Raw genomic sequence first — 6,783 nt, 5'->3', positions numbered from 1 at the left:
GTTTTTGCTGCGATATCATTTGGATCTAGGAATTATTTGTGTTTGTGCCTCTCAAGCCATTATTCTCTGTCTATTGAAATTCCATTGGGCTCATATTCCATGACATCAGCACTCCCCATTCCCAGGATTACACCTATCTCTTCTTTATTTACTTGACTCTCAGGGTCGCAAGAAACAAAATAACATCATAGGCGACACTGCAACCATAGAAAACATAAAATAACGTCACCATACGTCCCAGGATAACGCAACACATTGCATTGCACTTCCTAACGCAAGGTATCAAACACAACATAACCTAACACAACACCACGGATCATTCAACAACACGATAACGCAGAAAGAGCACAACACAACATCGCAAAACGCAAAACAACAAGAAGGTACAATCCATAACATGACCTCAAAGCAGAACGCTCACACCCAGGCCCGCGTAACACAACCCATAGCATAACATTAGAAACAAGACAATGGCGCACAACAGGACAAAACGTACAACATAACCCTCTTCCACATCCAAGCTGTTTCCCGGGATGCAGCATCAAGGAAGTTGAGCAGCCATCTGCCATATCCTTTTATTTTTCCTCCGTTCATTCATTTATTTATTTCAATTTTTTTTACGAGACACTCCTCTGAAGTCTATCACGATGGAATACTAAACAGGGTGGGCTGTGAGGCGGAGCAGGGGCCCAGCTCCGCCTCACCTTCCCCCCCCCACCCCACCCCGGGGACCATGGGAGTCCACATAACCGCCCTAACCATGGAAGCAACACAGCTCTGTGGAACTAGTTCATTGACGCTGCCCACGAAGATAAAGAGTTTCAAATGGGCGGAATTACGGGATCAATAGTGTGATTAGCAGGGGCCTTGTAGCTATTGTGTGTTGTTGGCAATCCATCGTTGGAGCTAAACCCAGGGGGAGATTACTGTGGAGGGGGAGCGCTGCTCCTGGATGAAGGCCTTAAGGAGCAGATAAGGGACCGGGGGTTAGACAGAGTTATGCATGTGCATGAACACTCACACACACACACACACACACACACACACACACACACACACACACACACACACACAAATACACACACACACACACACACACACACACACACACACAAATACACACATAAGCACACACACTCACAAGTACACACACAGACTAACAAGTTCATAAATACAAATAGGAACCAAGGCTGCCGGCAGTGCAAATTGTGCCAGCAAACAATAATTCACGTGGAGAATGGGAAGAAATGGTGGCTTCGAATGTGTGGTTCGCCAACATTAGTTTACCTTGCTATAACCATCCTTCACTCGTCATCATCATTTTCAAGATGTTTAGTACAAGGGCAAAGTGGATGTTGGAAAGTCAGTCAATTAATTGAAATAATTTGGGGGGTATTTCTTTCATATGGTCAACGGTGAACACAGATTCCCTATTTAGCTTGCGCAGGAGGACTGGGCACAGACTCCTGGATTCACGAATGAAAATGACCCCAGTTTAAAGGTATCTGTTTAACGTCTACAAACCGCACGGAGTGGATGTATTTAGTATTTGCGGGGCGGGGTTGCACAAGGCAGAGCTGAGGAGTAGTATGTGTCCCCTGGGGTCACTGCAAATACAAACAGCCTCCGACTGTATCTTCGGCTGCGAGTCCTACCTCGGTGCGAACACACTGCTAGCCTTAAATCTCCTGTACTGAACGAAAGGCTTTATGGCAGCAGGCTGCATGGCAGGTTAGGCCAAATGGAGGCTCTTAATAGCCTTTAGGTGTGAATAATGATTGTGAGTTTGTTTGTTGTGTGTGTCTGTGTGTGTGTTTGTGTGTGTGTCTGTGTGTGTGTATGTCTGTGTGAGTGTGTGTTTTTTGTGTAAGTGCCTGTGTGTGGTGTGTGTCGTGTTTGTGTGTGTGCATGCACGGGCATGCGTGTGTGTGTGTATGTGTACGTGTGTGCGAGCTTGAGTGTGTGTGTCGTGCGTGTGTGTGTGTGTGTGTGTGTGTGCGTATGTGTGTGTATGTGGGGGCTGGCGATGTACTGGCTGATCTCCTTGTCCTTTGCGTGCCCCTAGTCAGCTACTACAATGATGGGGAACATTTGTGGGACACATTCACCGTGGATGGATTCTTGACAATTAATTGTAGCATTACTTTTCTGCTATGGAGACATAACAATGCCACCAGAAGGACAAAACAACCATCACATGATCCTTTATGAAAACAGCTTGTTCTGCATCTTGCAGCGAAGACAGCACAAGAGGTTTTGCTCTTGGTGGTCCTACGTGCCGCAACACGACCAGTCAGCCGTGGTCAGACAGAAAGCCCCACAAACTTGCAAGCAGAAAGTACGAACGGGAAGATACAGTTTGGGGCTGCGGTTGATCGGATGATTGTACGTTCTTACAAGATTACTCTGATATGATGATGTTTTGAGTGTTCCTGTTATCGCTCATATCCTATGCATTCTATAAAATATTATTTACTACCGATTTGTTGGTCGTTTTTTGTGTGTGGCATTTCTGTCCTCCTCACATGGAAAGTGCTTTGTGTAAGCGTATTAATGTAAATGCAGAAAAGATCAAAAGTAGCTTTGCATAAAGCGTCAACACTTTGTAACAAATGTAACAATATCTCTGATTAGATTTTCGTACGTTCATGAATCACCATTTTAATGTGCCAGTTTGATTAGTGGTCCACAGCGATCTTTATTCCAAGCACTGGTTCAAATGAGCCTGAAACACTTCAAACATTGATCATTCTCCAAATATGACGGCACTTGGCAGGCAGGATTTAAGCTTAGCACGAAAATGAATTGGCCTTTAGTCCTCCACCACTCATAGTGGACTACAAAGTACAGCTGGTTCCTGTATTCTTGGCAACATCGACAAAATTGCAAATACATTTTTAACAAATGGCTCCTCTGAAATACAGATTTATAATATTAAAATGACTGAAATCAATGAACTTTTCAGCCAAATGTTAAAAATCCCCTCTGGGTAAAAGTCGGACCATATTGGCTCCATTCAACATACATTTCAGGGGGCACCAGCCACTCTTTAGCCCCCGACATAGTGTGGCTGGGAACAACCACCTGCTTTCCCCCCTCTGCTCCCCACCTTGTGTTAGCGCTAATGGCCGGCTGCTCAGTGCGTCCCGAATGCTTGCGGAGCTGGCTTGCTAGTGGCTAGCCTGCCCCCTATATGAAAGGAGTCGCAGCGCGCGGCTATGCTGCAGGTGGCAGACGAAAGGCTGGAGACCGGAGGAGCCAATCAATACGGTCACTATCTGCCCCCTGTAATCTCTGACACCCGTGTCAGACGTGATATCTGTAATAGATCTCAGGGATTAACAGGAGGCCCCCCCTTCCTAAGACACTTCTACGTGCCGCTCCAGGCTATAGGCTGAACGATGTGGCCAAAGGCATAGTGTTGGTGTGGGAGGTTGGGCAGTGGGGGGTGGTGTTAGGATGAGGGGACGGAGGACGGGGGGCGGTGGGAAGGGGGGGGGGAGGTGCAGTAGAGCTGATCCACTCGTGAGACGAATGGAGAATATCGGTGGTGTGTTGAAGGAAGAAAAACAGGGGAAAGGGAGAAAATGATTATGACAAGACAGCAACGGAGGGGGGGGGGGGCTAAGTGCTGAGGTAAAGCAGGGAGGGAGACAAAGAAGGGGTGAGGGGAAAAAGAGATAAGGATAAGCATGAGAGAGAGAGAGAGAGAGAGAGAGAGAGAGAGAGAGAGAGAGAGAGACAGTGAGAGAGAGAGTGAGAGAGAGAGAGCAATGAAGGGTAAAGAAGGTAAGGGAGTGAGCAGGAGATAGAGACGGAGAGCGAGGGAGAGGAAGAGAGAGAGATGAGCAGAGGAGACGGATAAGCAGCAGGCCAGGAAAGGCGAGAGCCCATGTAATTTCTCTAATCCTCCTGGCATTTATACTTTCCACAGGCCAGATAATGAAAATGAAAAATAAAATGGAAAACTTCTCCTCCCTGTCTAGCCCAAGGATTTTTTTTTTCTAAATCTGTTGCATGCTCTAACTTTTTTTCATCCTTTGAACACATCCATGGACAGCCACTGACTCAGCAGAGGAAGTGTTATTATTCTATTCTTCTTCAACTAGCAGGCCACCTCATTCTACATGTATCTAAAGGAGACGGGTTACTAAGACTATTGCTCGGTATTGCCACACTCTGTGGAGATGTTGGACGTGTGCTCCGAGGAAAGCATGGAGCTCAAGGTAGTCCTGCAGGTTGAAGATGTTTATGTAGAGAACTGAGTCCTTGCCAATGTATAGGTCTGTATGTATGAAATCAACTGTATTACATTATGTTTACCTATCATTTCCGCATCCCTTGCAAATGGCAGACGTGACAGCATGCCGTGCCTCAAGCGGAGGACACTAACATGTGGTTCCTCTCCCAGCCTCTAGGTGGTTTAAGGTACGTGGCAGAGTGATCCGCCACCATTCTCAGTCAACCGGAAGAAATGGGACTACAGTGTCGTTATACACAGCCAATATATCTTGATGGTCTGGTCATTAAACATCGCAATAGTGAGGGTAGTAGTCTTCCAATCTTGTGTTTTTTTTGGTCAAAGTTGACAACTATGCTTAGAGTAATCAAGAGTTGAACATTAATCACTGAGACTTGATGGTATGTACTCACTAGGGATTACTCTGATATGATGATGTTTTGACAGTTCCTGTTATTGCGAACATCCAATCAATTATATACAGCTATTAAAATATGGTGCCTAAATGGGATATCCTTTCGCCGTGGGCAATATGCTATTATTCATTGGTTTAACATCCCCGTGGTGAGTTCATCTTTAAATTAAGCATTTTTTTAAGTTCAAAGTTGACGACTATACTTTATTAAATAGGAATCAAGGGTTGCACATTAATTAATGAGTCTTGACCATATTGCTGGGCGGCGGTCCAAGTCCTGCCCTCAATGTGCCAAATATGGATTGTTTCAATTAGTTTTAATTGCAAAGCAGCCAAAAATGGTATCAGCATCTTGAAACAAATGACAGTGTATGCACTGGCTGTTGGGATATTATACTGAACTGGGGCGGGTGTGTAGATAGAGATAAACAAAAGCAGATGTTAACGGCTCTGAAAGAGTAGGTTTTATAAAGACAAGAGTGCTTGACGTAGTCAGGGGTGTCCACTGGATCTTCCTTTATCCTCCCGAGTGAATTTCCCATAGACACAGACACACACGCACACACACACAAACACAAAATTACATATGCACACACACTTACACACGATCTCAGTTACATACGCACACACACACATTCACTTACATACCCACACAGACACACACTTACATAAACACGCAGAGGCAAACACACGTGCACACAGTGGTAGACACTCAAGCACACATACACAACATATACAATCAAACACGGCCGCTCACACAATGCACACACTCGCTTGTGCACACACAAACACACACACAGCTGGTCTCCCGGTCCCAATCCAATTCCAATGATCACTGCACTTAAAACATCAAGACAGAGTAAAACAAAGAATCATGAAACATTCTCAATCTCTCTCTCTCGCTCCCTCTCCCTCTCTCTCTCTCTCTCTCTCTCTCTCTCTGACTCAGTCTCTCTTGCTCTTTCTCACTATCTCTCTCTCTCTCTCTCTCTCTCCCTCTCCCTCTCCCTCTCTCTCTCTCTCTCTCTCTGACTCAGTCTCTCTTGCTCTTTCTCACTATCTCTCTCTCTCTCTCTCTCTCTCTGACTCAGTCTCTCTTGCTCTTTCTCACTATCTCTCTCTCTCTCTCTCTCTCTCTCTCTCTCTGACTCAGTCTCTCTTGCTCTTTCTCACTATCTCTCTCTCTCTCTCTCTCTCTCTCTCTCTCTCTGACTCAGTCTCTCTTGCTCTTTCTCACTATCTCTCTCACTCTTGCCCTTCATGGGATTTACAAAACAACGGCAAGATTGTTTAAGCCTCTTCCCTACATCAGTGATCAGTTGACCTCCACTCTGCTCTGGAGGAGCAGAGCTGTGTGATACTTTGTGAGATAAGGGTGGGGCGTTCCGGTGCTACACCCATGCAACCCACATACCCAACCTGCTCAGAGAGCCATGCAGAATGAGCCACACCCATGAGGTGCAGCTCGTGCCATAGCTATAATGCTATTGTTAGCAGTACCATTACAGCAACCACTACGGTTGCAGAGAGAAAAAACTTTAGAACAGTTAACAAATTCTACCACTCACTTAACTGCTAACACTACCCCTTCTGCTAGATTACGGCTGCTTCTGCTATGATTACTTATGCTCCTCTCCGTGGGGTGAAATGGGCCAGCCCATATGATTTAACAATGTGATATCGTGTACTGAATAAATAATCTTGTTTGCATTCCATTGAACAGGTCTTCCTCATTTGTTTTGTTCTTTCACAACAATCAATTGTAATATATTGAAACTGGTTCTGTGCCATTGTTGTTATTGCCAGTGCTTTTATTTTGAAATCTGGAAAAATAAAATGTTTTTGTTGTCTTGTCCAATGTCAAGAACACTAAGTGGGGCCAAATGAGTCCTAAGACAATTTCTTCTAAGTGCTGAAAAAGCACCAGATTACAGCTGAATCTAATATTTCTAAATAGGGCTCATAAAGTGCTTTAAAGAGATTCCTTGTTTCTTGCAGGCAGGCCAACATCATAAAACAACTATGTCAAGCTAAAATCTTTACCAGACAGAACAGCATCTGTGTCAACAATCAAACCAATTGCACATTCAACTACAGTATCCATGTCAAACTAAAGTGTAAATTCTTC

The sequence above is a fragment of the Pollachius pollachius genome (genome assembly GCF_949987615.1).
Source record: "Pollachius pollachius genome assembly, chromosome: 12".
NCBI lineage: Eukaryota > Metazoa > Chordata > Actinopteri > Gadiformes > Gadidae > Pollachius > Pollachius pollachius.
The sequence above is the reverse complement of the archived record's forward strand: the minus strand, read 5'-3'. Positions refer to the sequence as shown.